Genomic DNA, 14,047 nt, shown 5'->3' with positions numbered 1-14,047 from the left:
GCCCATAGTATCATGAAATCAGACAAGTCATTCTGGTTTTCTAAGAATTAAATAACCATGGGACAGTTCCCAAACTATAGAAAATTGAAATAGCCAGATGATGTGTATTATTAGGTAATGTGATTTTTTTCCCACCTTGAAGTAAGCAAAAAATAAAATAAAATAAAACAACAGGACAGAAAAAAAAATCAAACAGAAAGAGTTCCTAAGTTAATGGAATACATGTTGAATGGGGGTGGTGAGGAAAAGCACCTGTCCTTTGTGTAAAGGTATTTATGTATGTGTTACCCTGCACGTAGTTGGAAGGGAGTTTAACATACCCTCCTTTCGCAGACAGAACTAGACAACAGCTTTCCATTTCTTTGGCAGAGGCAATGGTGCTGGTGTTGGCTGTTTTTTTTAGTGATGGTCTCTCATCTTAATGTGTTTAGGGTACTGCTGCTCTATTTACTGAGCCTAGTGTGTTGCAGTGGTAATTAACCCTTGTTATTAGCAAAGCCCTTGTGGATATCCATTAATTTCCTTGCATGAATGATCATTTTTCTAGTGTTTTCCTGCATAAGGTATTCTTTTCCTTTTTATAAAAAAAAATCTAAATTGATAGCCTTTGAGATTTTCTTTGATTTAATCTGACTTGTGATATATATTGGCCAGCTCATGAAGAATGCTGTTGGAATTTAGCTTTTAAAGATGCGAACAGAAGGAAGGATTCTTTTTGTGGTGGTTCTTTTGGAAGTAAAATGGGCAAGAAAAGAAATTAATGCTTGAAGAGAGAAATAATGGCAGAGATCAATTTTAACTCCAAATATCCCAGACCCCAGAATTGATGAGTCTCTATTTCTTTGAGCTCTTGTAATCAGGTTTTTATTTAGCTAATAACACTTTAAGGCATTTTTGTAAAATATTGAGCCAGCAGAAAAATACCTGTGCTTCCTGTGGTGGGAAAAGATAAGAGCCATCTCATTAGCCAGGCCATACTTTGGCAATTAATTTCAGATACCTGGTGCTATTCATCAAAGAGGGTAGCTAACTTCTGTGATTCTATTTAACAATACTTTGACAATACCTCATTCCTGCCAGAATTATAGACAAAGAGGAGATGGTTCCTTTGGAAGACAGATATAATGTCCAATATCAATGATGTTCAATATTACTTGTGAAAAAATTTCAACATTTGGTTTAGCCTAGTGACTAAACAAAATATTTCTTTGTCTTCTTTGAAAAGTGGTGCCCGGCCCTGAGGAATATTACTTTATAATTATTTCACAGAAGAAATTAAAATGCATGCTTATTATGGCTGATGCTTTACATGCAAGTGACAATTGAAAGCAATGATTTTTATGAAACCAATTAAGATTTAAAAAAACTTTTTAGACTTACACGGGAAGCATTTAGAAGGAAGAAGAGAACATAGGAGAGATGGCAATCGAACTTTAAAGTTGAGACAACAGATAAGCTTTTGCTTTGAATTTGCTTCATAGCAAATTCATAGTAGAGAGAAACAATACAATGTTGATCTCGTATAAGTGCATATGAGCTCCGGCCCTAGCCATCTCTCTGGAGGAAATCTTTGATTACATTGGCCCAGTTTGTTCAGTTTTTATCTCTTTTACATCCTCTGGTGTTGTATTAAATTGTCATTGTCCTAAAGCACAGGAAATAGAAATGAATCGCAGGTTTCTACCTTCTCTGACAGTGAAATATTTAGCCTCTCCTTCTCCAATCATACTTATGTGTCTATTTGACAGTGCAGGGATGAGACTAAGCTATTCTCCTGTGTGGCGTTCTTATTGCATTTTGTATGTTTTGTCACTGGGTATTAATTTCTGTAGCAATTTATATAAATATATATATGAATGGATATATGTATGAGTACACATCTTGTATATCATTACTAATAAATAAATAAATATGCAAGTAGTTCTTTAAATTCAAAGCATTCAATAGAATGCACACATGTGTATCGGTGTGCATGTATAGCTTGCATGGAAAACATGTACATGTATGTATATATATGTATAAATACGTATTGTTTATATCTATCTATCCACTGCCTAACATTGTGCATGCACATTTCTATAAGGAAGTAGATGTAAGTTGCAAATTAAATTTTCCAGGGCTCAATTTTAATTTACAATTAGTAGGTCTCGTATTTACAAGGTCCAGTTTAAAACTGCACAAATTTAACTATCATATATTGAACATGTAACCGGTCACCTAGTATGTAAGTTTGCTTCCAATTTTATTTTTTAAAATTCTTTTCATTCGTGCGGTCAGTATCAGGTAACCATAAATAATTTGTAAAATGGGGAATTAACTGCTGATATTAAGTGCATAATTTAGCAAGTTGGGACCATCTCCAACAAACAATTTTGGAATAGCTCTTGGCTATCTTTTTTCTTATACAATTGAACCTGACAGACATATCTTAATACAAACCAGGGCAGCTTTCGAACAGTTGTAAAATGTGAATTTCATCTTTTCTGCACCAAATACATATTTTGCCTACTATTTTAAAGGAAATATATGAAATAAATGGATATAATATTTCTGTAAAATGTCAGAAATGTTTAATTTTATTCTAAAATGAAAGTTGACAATTGTGTGACTTTACCTTAGCAAACCTGAGTAAGCAATGAATGAAAGCACAGTTGCTCTTTCTATTCTTCTAATTCTTGTCCTAATTTATATGTTTATTTAAATTTTTGAGGCTCATTTTCTACCTTTATGTGTTTGTGTAACTATTTAAAATTTTGTTGTTACTGTGTTCATAGAAAAATGTCCTGCTAACTGCTTCTTTATGCCAATCTACCAGATCAAACTTAGTTCCTTTATTAGCTGAGTAAGAGCCTGTCTATGTTTAAAGGATTTACCTGGCCTTTTATTCTTGGTTCAAGTTCATGTTAGACTTCGTAAGGACTAGGAAGCCTCAATATATATATGCACCTCTTATAACTTTTGAAAAATATTTGAATGCTGGATGAAACTTACTGTTTTATGTCTTAATTTTTCCAGGAATATGTGATTTTAATTTATAGCAGTTCATATATATTTAGAAGGCTACTCACTTAAATCAACTCAAGGGGGAAAAGGTACAGTGTTTTAAAAATTTGGCATCTCACTAATCAAAGTCAATGCCAATATACTGGCATAAACCTATATGTATATTTAAATACAGACACATAACACAATTCTAACTGAGAAATACAACTCATGGCTGCATGGGATATTTTTTATATAATACAGTAGATGAAAGCACTAGCTTTGGGCATTTCATATCTATTAAATATTTTATTGAAGTGTTAAAACTCATGAAGAAGCTACTTAAGATTAGATCATCCTCTAAAAATAGAACTTAAAAGTGATTTTATAGTTTAATTATAAAAAGAAGCCGTATTGTCTTATCCCATACGTACATACAGACAGACATATGGGATATATGCACACACATTCCTCTAGGCCTTCTCAGATTGCTTTGAGTGAGACAGAATTGCATATACACTTTTCATCATTTTGATTGGAAGTACCCATTATGTGTAAGATGCTTTGGCAGCACTTACCCAGCCAAAGGAAACAAATTAATATTGGGCATACTGAGGGGGCTGTCAGACAGCAGAGACATGACAGCTTAACTTGGCTTCATCATATACCTCTCCACAAATAGTTGGTTAAGATGGTACTAAATAAAAGGAAAGCTACCAATAAATCCTCATGTGATAGCAGAGATGGACAGCTAGTCTATGTGCAACAAAACCCAGCTTGCTTGCTGTTGCTTTTTAGAATGCAGATAGCAGAGATCACGATGAGTTTTGTATAAACGAAGCTCAGACAAATCCTTCTGGAAGTAAAATGGGATGTTCAGATTTTGAAAGTGATAAACCTCATTCTCTCATTTGGCTTTTTCTGTGTGGCTTATTCACCATGCCAAAAAAAAAGTTAAAAGCTCAATCAAGGATTAATATGTAGAAAATTGAGGCACACTTCATTCTTTTTTTTCTCAATCTCCATAATCAGAATGGTACCTTTACAATAATAATTCCATTTTCATCTACTCTACAAAGGTTTTATTCATAGGGGTGGCATTTGAGAATTTAAACAAAGGGCTTGTTAAGTAACTATATTCCTTTTCCTTTCAGTGTTCACACAGTATGTGTTAAAATGTTTTAAGAGTTATACTTTTCAAAGCAGTTGATACGCGATAATATTGATAAGAATCTTCTTTGCTTTGAAAGGAATGATAAAAGCATGTCATTCATACATCTAAAATTATTCTGAGATTGAGCAAGAATAGAAGATCATGTGAAAAATTATTAAAGTGAAGGTACTTATTTAAAAGAAAAAAATATTTTAACTGTAAGGTTGCTTAGTCAAGTGTTCTGCACATTGTAATCCCAAAATATTCTGAGCTTCTCCAAAAACACAAAGTGGCTATGTTAGATTATATCCATTTTTGCATTAAAAGAGGACTGTTCTGATAATGGATATAATTTCATATCCAACATTTTGAGGACTGTTACCCCTGGGCTTAAGTGGTTATGATCATAAAAAGTTATGTATAGTTGATGAGAGCCATGTCTTTTTCCTGTGAGAAAATGACTGCATACAGTTGGTGTTAGGCCCTATGAAATGACAGAAACATCCTCTTATCCATACACTTGCATGAGATGAGCCTCATTAGTAATGGGATCCTAGTGTCAAAGATGGGAAGGCCATCGTCAGCTGAATTCTGCTCAACTATGCACCTGGCCAATTTCTCTTATTGCTCTACACATCTTAAAGGAAGGCCCATTCTGTTTTGAGAATCTAGACATCATCGGACATTGGGCTCAGGAGGCAATGTATGTCCACCCTTTCCTGTTCTCTCCTAGCCATTCAGCAAAGGGAGGTGAAGAATAAATGTACATTTTATGCAAAGGAGCTCAAACAGAGAATTCTTCCTTAGGGCCAGGAATTTGTTGTTATTCAGTTGCTTAAGTAAATTTTAAATTTCTCTTACATACCAGAAATGTCATTGCTGCCTTTCATGCTCCAAAATACTACCCCAAATTGAGGTGTGTCTTGAGCAGTTTCTATGGATGATTTCTATGAACATTATTTTAATAGATATAAATAAAGAAATGGGCATCTATTAATGTTAATCTTGATGGTGATTCTTTATGTTGAACCAGTTGATTAAGTCTGAAGAAGAAGAAAACTAATAAGAGGTTAAAAACTCAAACTGTATTTTTTGTTATTTTTTATTTCCTTATAGTGAACAAAACTTTAATGTCTAGAGCATTTATGAGGGTTTTAATGATTGGAAAATCCTGGGAATCTAGTCACCATATGTAACAACCTTGCTTTCTCTGTTGTCTTCAATGTCTGGGGTAAGTTTGGTGAAATTGTCTATTGTCTTTGCTTACATTGTCAAACTCTTTACCTGAACACTGACAGTTCCTGCATTGGGGGAAGGGGGTGTTAAATGTCTGTTCAGTTGCAAAATAGTTTCCTGAACACCTTCCACTTCTTAGTCCCAGCAATATTTCTGTGTCTGTTCAACTGTTTTGTTAAAAGACCACTTTACTTTTGGTAAAAGGTAAGTTCATGATATCCATCCATATTGGCACATACAGCATACTTTATTTTTCCCTGTGAATTCCAAAGAGATTGCCTTCAACTTTTTGTATTTGTTTTTTCTTTTGTTTCTGTTTATGGTCCATTCTAGTTGAGTGCTTTTATAGTGTTTTCTTGATTGTTGTCAGTTTGGGGATATTCGGTTGCTGCTGACATTTTTGTTAAGTTAATGTCACAGCAAAAAAAAAAAAAGGAAAAGAAAAAAAAAGAATGACTGTGGCAAACTAGAATCTGGCTTATAGTGTATGGAAGATACAACTTACGTTTGATTGTGTGTAAATACAGTTAGTTAGTTGGAGATTTATCAGATAGCTTGGCAGAAAGAGAGAGGAGCTGTACGAAGTGTTTTCAGTAACAGTGCTGTTCATACGCCTGATAAGATTGAGAGAGCTTTTCGAAATACTGATAGGCTTTGAATAAGAAAAGAATAATCACTTCTACTGGCACCAGCTTATCAGGAATGAGGTAAAATGCCAACACTTTTACATTAGCAAAAGTAAATGTTTTAGACACTCTGGGCCTTTTTTTTACATTCAAGTTAAATAGGAGGTGTGCTTTTGAGTGTGCAGTAATGAATAGAAGGATTTATTACTTTGACTAAATTACAGGTGAATATGTTGATAAAGCATCATCGGCTGAGTCTTTGATAAGCATGTACATCCATGCTGTGCATTCTCTGGAGAAATTAGGCTCTGCCTTTTCCACTCCAACTCTATTAAACATCATTTCTGATGTTACAAGATGCAGTTATGTCCTGTGTCAATCGAAGCTCCTTTTTCTTTTTTTCTTTTTTTCTCCAGCAGATGGGTGACAGGCATTCGAAACTTAGCTTATCAGGCTTGTAAAATGCTGGTATGCTGTGCTTAATGTAGTTGGGGCATCTCTAAGTCCCTCTTGAGTTGTGCTGACCCAGACAAACTCCTTTCAAAGAAATCCTTTCAATTTTTCAGGAACGGAATTATAAATTGAGATGCTTTAATGAGAAGATAAATGTATTTGTCCAAGTAATAGTCCAGTTGGAAAAAAAGCAGAGGGAGGGAGAGAGATTGGTTTTGTTCTTCAATATAAACCATTAACTGTCTCAGTCCTACCATTTTCTTTTCTTTGTAATGTGACTCCTACAAATAATTTGGCGTATTCAGATTTGATAAATGATAGTGCAAGAGCAGATTGATTGATTTTGGATTACTATTGATTACTCTCAATGAGATCAGTGTGACACACTCGAATCAATAGTATTCGATTAAGGGAGGCACCAGCGTTCTATACATCCAACAGCAGTGGGGAATTCAGGAACAGAATGTTCAAAAGCTGATAAATTGACAAAGCGTTCAGCTTAAATAGCCCTTTGTTCAGCACTAGTTCCTTAAAAATATATTTCATTGGAAAGTTCGTTTTTGCAACTCAGGGACCTTTCTGTGGAAGAAAGGTCATCAGTTTTAAGGTTTATTAAATTTTAACTAAAAACAACCAGGCTCCTTTTAGGTATAAAATAATTTAAGGACTTACTGCAGGCAACCTTCATGCTTTTGAGCTGTCGCTCAAAGGTTTCACTCTTTTATGAAGATGTCAATTGTAAACATAAAAATGCATCGCTGGAAATGGAATGGCTTAGGATTCAAAAATGAAATAAAAATTCCTGCCTGAGGAAAAGCACTATAATCAAAATAGGGTGGTCTTAACTTTCTTCAGAAGTGGGCTTGCTTAGGAGCAGTGCTGGAAGGCAGCAAGTAGAGAAGCCTTGATCAGGCACAGCCTTCTCTGCTTTTCCTTCTCATCTGAGCATGCTCGTCCTGTCATTAATACTATACGCAAAGAGCTGTGATTAGTGCTGATGCACTGGAGTCTTTCTGTCCTGAAAAAAAAAGTTGCAAAGTCGTTAGGAAAAAAAAATAAAGAAATCCATGTTTCCAGTCCTTTAGTCAAGGCTTTAAGGTAGATGTATGCATGTATGTTTGTATGTTTGTATGTATGCATGTATGCATGTATACATGTATATATATCATCTTCCACCCTTGTGGAGTCTTGAACTTGGAATGAAGTCTTGGCTCACAACTTTATATGGTTTTTGTCAAGAAGCTTGCTCCAAAAAGGAGCATTATTGTTTTCAGGCCATTGAATATGTAAATGTTCTTACTTGCAAAACCAATGAGATTTTTGACCACCAAGTGTTTGTAGATTCAAGGCCTTATTAGGTTGAAATCTTTTTTGTTTGATTTTGTCATGATTTCATGGTTGGGGATCAAACCCAGGGTCTCATACATGCTAGGTAAGTGTTCTACCACTGAACTAACCTGCCATCCCCAAGCCCAGACTCAAATCTCAAGCTATGCATTGGTAATGTCTCTCAGGTTGATATCAATTATTTAAAAAAACCTGAAAAACTGGAAGTGATGGATAGAAATGCAATGAGTGAATACAATTTGAAATCAAGAAATCACCTGTTAAGATATCACACTCTTTTGTTATTATTGTTCAATGAAAGCCATGTGAAGGTATTCTAATTATATTGGTCAGACCATATGAAACTACTCTTTTGGAAGGACAAAAAAAATAGTCACGTATCAACAATTTGGTATGATTTGGCTCAACAATTAAATTTATTTGCATAACTGTTTATATTCTATCATCAAATTGAAAGTGACAACTGATTTTTGTTTTCTGATGGGCTGTATCCGATTATGAGTGACATAGGAAATCTGTCTCCAACCATGGCAAGTACATTGTCATACAATTTGTAGTAATTAGGTCAAGTTACTCCCTTCTTTCTCACAAATAGAAAGAAGGTTGCCAAAGTAAGGTGATGTGTACACAGTGAAGAAAAGTGTGTAGTTATCTGTTCTGTTGTTGGGGAGCAAAGATGCTTGTGAGGATTTGTGTAAACATTTTGTCTGTTGGAGACCTTGCCACACACAGAGAATAGACACAGTATATCAGGAAGGTGTACTGACCCCCCCCCCCACAAAGGAACTAGTCCATTGGAGAGAGGTAAATACCTTCAAAGGGAACTGGAGAAAGTTGCAAACTCTAATATGTCATCCTTATGTTTATTCATTAAGAGTACCTTAATATGCTAGTGGGGGGGCCCGTCTTCATTCCTTTCTGCTTTCCTTTCTTCCTTCCCTTCTTCCTTTTGCTTTCTCTTCCTCCTTCCCTCTTTCCCACCTGCCCTCCCTTCTTTCTCCTTTCCTTCCCTTTCCTTTCTTTCTCCCTCCCTTTCTTTCTTTCTTTCTTTTTTCCTTTCTCTGTCTCTCTCTGTCTCCTCTCTCTCTGTCTCTCTTTTCTTCCTTTCCTCCTGTCTTCCCTTTCTTCCTTCTTTCCTTTCTTGCATCCTTGCTTCCTCTCTTTCGAGACTGGGGCATGAACTCAGGGCCTCAAATACTACCTTGTTGGGATTTTGTTGTTGTTGTTGTTTGCTTTTTTTGCTGAAAGCTGGTGTTGTGCCACTTAAATGATACCTCCACTTCCAGCTTTTTGCTGGTTACTTAGAAATGTAAGTCTTCTAGACTTTTTTTTCCCTATCTGGCTTTGAACTGAGATACTTGGACCTCAGCTTCCTGTGATCTACCAGTGGTCCTCATGTTCATTCAGTAGGAGCACTTTAATATGTGAGTGAGGGTTTTGCTTAGCACCCCTCCCCACTTGAGAAGTATTAAATCTGTGCTCCATTAACCATGCGCACCACTGAGACGTGAGTCTCCCCGAGTTGATGGTAGAGACTGGGGTGCTTTATTGGCCACTGCAGCCGGGAAGGGGGGCTTGGGGAAAATGTCCAACAGTGATCCCCGAGCCTCTTCTCTCCCAGATCTGTGGCTGCTGTTAGTGCTGCCCAATGGGGGCAAATAGAACTTTCTTTGCCCACCCGCAGGTGGCAGATGCTGGCTCCCAGCTAGGAAGGAAATCGGCTGGCTGTGTGTGTACAGACAGGAGGGAGGGGTGCTGGTGCCACGGGTGGAAATGTGAACACCAAGTGCATCTTGACATGGGGTCGCGTCGGGACTGGGTAAGTTTCTGTTGCTCTGGGTAAACACACGACAGCTTAGATCTTGTGTCTGAGAGGCAGAGGGTGGGCATCTTTTATTGGAACTTGATTGAATGAACGCCTCACACCAGTCCTACTGTCAGGCTTGGAGTTTTCTCTTAGGAGTACATTCCCCTCCCTCCCCTGCCATCCGTGGCACCGAATCTGATTTATCGCTGGTACTAAGATCAAAAACAGAAATGATTCCTTGGACGTTTGCAGTGCTGGGGTGAGGTAAGGACGAGGCAGTCTTTACAGACATGTCACTATCCTGGCCATCCTGGCCACCGACGGAAGACTCTCTCCTCTGCTCTTCTGGGGAAATTAAATTCTGCAAATAGAAAGGCTAGCCATAAAGTGTGTGAAATGACTGCTTTTAATTGACCCATCCTATGGGTGGAGACACAAAGCAGTAGTGCCCATGTTACACTTGATTCGAGTTGTTATCTTTTTCTGTCTTCACATTATTTATTATTATTATCATTTTTATCACCCCTCCCCCAAAAGAGCATAAAATGCTCAGGAACCTAATTAGCCCAATGGAATCCTGTCTTTCCGTGTGTGTGTTGGGGGTGGGGGGAGGGAAACAGCAATGGATTGCATTTTTTTTTTTTTTGTGGATGGCAAAGTTGGGGCACTGGAGTTTTGCTTGCAAAAAAGAAGCACGATTTTGCGAGGTGTGCTCCTCCTGGATTCTGGAGCTGTTTCCAGTTCTACACCATAGCTTTTGTCCAGTTTCTCCATTCGTGGGATTTCTCTGAGCAGCGTGAACCATCAGCAGGCTGCTAGTCAGCAGCAGGTGTGAACAACATAAAACAGGATTAACACTGAACCAAAGTGTGTACTAAAAACAGAACTCCGGCCGTGCTTTGAAAAGGACTGCGGGAAGGGGAGATAGAAGCCGCTCAGGGCCTGTTCACTCCCTGTTTACTAAACAGTGCTCAATGGGCTATGGAAAAATGCTCTGTTTGGGGGCAGAAAAGGCAGGCAAGGGATCATGTATGCATTCTCTCTTTTTCTTCCCACCTGAACAAGTGTAACTTCTGAAGAACATCATTCTAGAACTTTCGGGGGTGAAACAAAAATGGACTTGGAAACCTTGAACTAGGAACACAGATTCATATTGCAAAGAAATAATCCTTCCCTAGAGATGACAAGTTGGTAGTTCTTTGTTGCATTTCCCATCTCTAAAAATATCGATTGGTTTAGTGTGTGTGTATGTGTGCATGTATGTGTGCACATGTGTGTGTGTATGTATGTGGGGGGGGCTTAGATAGTTTGTTTTTTCTCTATAGTAAGTAAACCAGAAATAATTTTATAGATATTTCATTTCCCTTTCAATTAAAAACATTATTGTCTACATATGAAAAAGAAAGCTGGTAAAAAGAATTATAGTTACTGTAGATGCCTCCATGAGTTTGGCATATGGACATTGTATTGAATTTATGACATTTAAGGAACTTTTCCATATCTTGTTTAGGAAAGAAAAAGGTGATGTTTGAAATATCTATATCCTTTGGTAATAAATCTGGGATATACTATGTTTTAGATTAATTCTAGAAGTCTATTTTCTTTATTAGATTGAGACTATTGAGGCTTGATTATATCCAGTAAAAGATCTGAAATAAAGAAATACTAAGTCAACCAGTAGGAGAAATTGTAGGTCACACACACACACACACACACACACACACACACACACACACAAACACATACAGTCTATGTAAACTCTTATTTTAACACATGCAAATGTTGTTTTCTTTCATGTGTGTGTATATATATATATATAAAATGTTATAGCACTGATTTTTACTGCTCCAAAATATGTTTAAATATAAACATTTATAAAGATTGATTCTATTGTTCAACAATATCACACTTCTTCAAGTATTTTTGAAGTGCCACAATTCAAAATTTTTAATTCCTTTTCAGCATCCTGATGCTGGATGCTGAAATTACCTTTATTATTTTATATATCCAAGGCTTAATGACTTACTTGTTCCTTCATCCTTAGTGTTTTATATTACTTATTTGCTTATTATTTTTTTTATTTTTAAAACAGCAGTCTTATCAACTAATTTAATTCACCAAGAATACCCACATTTTTATAAATTCAAAAATCTTATTTTAACTTCATAATGGCTATCACTTACATTTTAATGTTGTTCTTCCCTGGGAATGGCCATTCTATTCTGTTTAGTATTTTTAAACACCTCTGTTATGAACATTAATTTAGTTGTGGGCTCATAGCTTAATGATAGTGAAATCAGATTTAGCAGATATTAGTTTACAATTGATTTCTGAAGTGTATATAACTAACTCTCAGGTGTCAAATTGATTGCTGAAAGTAACTTTACATTTTGCATCAAGAAAGATTACATTCATTCCTTTACAATTTTTTAAATCACTAATCAATTTAGTGCCTTTAAATGGCATTTTTTAAAATCATTCCTTCAAAAATATTTGTGGGTGCAGTGTCAGCAACAAAGGTCATGAAATAAGGGATCAAAATGTAGACTGAACATGAGTGCCTATCAAAAAAATTATAAATGAGACTTTTTATACTTAACTTTTTAGTTTAAATAAGGATCAGCCTTCAAAAATAAATTTGGTTTTTAAGCGGATGGGAATTTAGCATCTAGAGCACAGGAGGAAGAGAACATTTAGATCCTTATTCTCAAAGGTTTAACTGGGATTTTCTGGGGCTACGGATCAAACCCACGGCCTCACATGTGCTAGATACACTTTGCCACTGAGCCACACTTCTAGCCCTGTTAAATCTGGTTCTTCTCTCCTCCTCTAGCTGCTGAGAAGCCTTGAAAATTTCATCACTAAATTATCCTTAAAATCTAAATTACCTATATATGTAAAATATTAAATTATATATATATTATATGCAATACCAAATCACCTAGATATGTAATAGAATATATATGATTTTATATTACACACACACACATATATATGATATACAAATGCTCTAGAAGATAGTAAAATAAATGATTCCCAGATTGTAGGGAAAGCAAAGAGGATTTATTTGAACTGGAGCTTGAGTTTTTTGACTTTGAAGAAAAGGTTTGCATTAATAAACATCCTAGTCAGAGTAAATGACTATTGAAAATAGCTTTTATTAGGTACCCTTCCCCTTAATCCTGACATCATCTCTCAGCTATTATCTTTGTCCAGCATTCCTGCAAAACTGCCCAGTAGAGTCCCCCAAAGCCTGGGATTTTCCATTTGCCTGAGGACTTGAAGATGGGATTCAAAGTTCTTTCTCTCATCTCTGTGAGCATCTCTTTCTCAGGATGCATTTTACTTAGGTGTTTTACGTATTAGGTTTCTTGGAAGATACAGATTGCTTGGCTTCAGGTCATTAAAATTACTCTCTTTCACATTTTTAGATGTTTATAATTAAGCCATTAGTGAACTGAGGCAGTAAGATTTATATTGGCACCAGTTAAGTTTATAGAAGGATTAAAATCATAGTATCATGGTACCATTGCCAATCAGAATATGCCAGAACTATCTCAAGAGAGTTTTTGTCAAGTGTTTATGCTCAATTAAAATTTATACTACATGCTACTGAGTGCTTGTCTCATGATATCTTGGCATCATTACGTTGCAAGTTTCCAATTGCAAGTGATCTATATTGTAAATCTTTTTTTTTGTTCCAGTACTACGGGATCACAAACTTTGGAGGGGCTAAAGTTTTGGAAATGACAGGAGAAAAATGTGACAAAGAATTATCTCAACTTGAGCCCAGCTAATATTTTTCGCAACACCACAACAAGCTATGAAATTATTTCTTGTGCTTGTTTTTTTCTTTTAAATCCAGCACTGCATATATGGGAAGGGGAATCTTGCTTTTTCGTAGGCTCTGAATCATGAACGGAATCGCCTAACCCATCTTTTCCCTTCATTAGGACTTATTGCAATTATTTGTGAAAATACTTCTCTTCCCCGTAGTCTTTCTCACTTTACCCTATTGCCATGAATCCTCCCCCTCTTTTTTGAAGCTGAAATGAAACCATGAAACTCCATGTGCACTTCTGTATGGAGAGTGCCAGAATATATTCGGAAACCCACTAACAAAGGGACCGCATAAAACATGGAAGGTTGCTGGGGAGCAGGGAGGAAGAGGGCAGCTGGTAATGTATGATTCCTCTGGTCCTGCATGGTAAAGAATTTGTCAGTGCCCCACTTCCACCCCACCCCCAAACCACACACCGCTCCACGTTAGGTTGATGATAATGTACCTGGAAGGAAAAGGCAGCCCATGCCCAGGCCGTCAGCCTCAGACAGGGCGCCATGCCATCTGCCCTACCTGCTGCTTTCATGAGTCCATCTGGTGACTACGATCGCTCATTGTAGGCCTCTTCGGAGGAACATTCGGGCTGAAAAGCAGGCAGTGTG

The 14,047-nt window shown here is 36.6% G+C and overlaps 1 protein-coding gene across 2 annotated transcripts in view; it reads left to right on the top strand.

The window, feature by feature from the left end:
- Window positions 1-14,047, top strand: part of Esrrg (estrogen-related receptor gamma) — a 416,227-nt gene that overhangs the window by 202,560 nt on the left and 199,620 nt on the right. The window contains exon 1 of one of the 2 annotated variants that reach the window (XM_013015076.1): window positions 5,308-5,366. The exons of the other annotated variant lie outside the window; for it this stretch is intronic. The gene's annotated coding sequence lies outside the window, so the exon portion shown is untranslated. Of the gene's footprint in view, window positions 1-5,307; window positions 5,367-14,047 lie in introns of those variants that run through there. 2 annotated transcript variants of the gene reach the window in all.

This window comes from Dipodomys ordii, unplaced genomic scaffold (genome assembly GCF_000151885.1).
Source record: "Dipodomys ordii isolate 6190 unplaced genomic scaffold, Dord_2.0 Scaffold26, whole genome shotgun sequence".
Taxonomy (NCBI): Eukaryota; Metazoa; Chordata; class Mammalia; order Rodentia; family Heteromyidae; genus Dipodomys; species Dipodomys ordii.
This window is presented reverse-complemented; position numbering and strand designations above follow the sequence as displayed.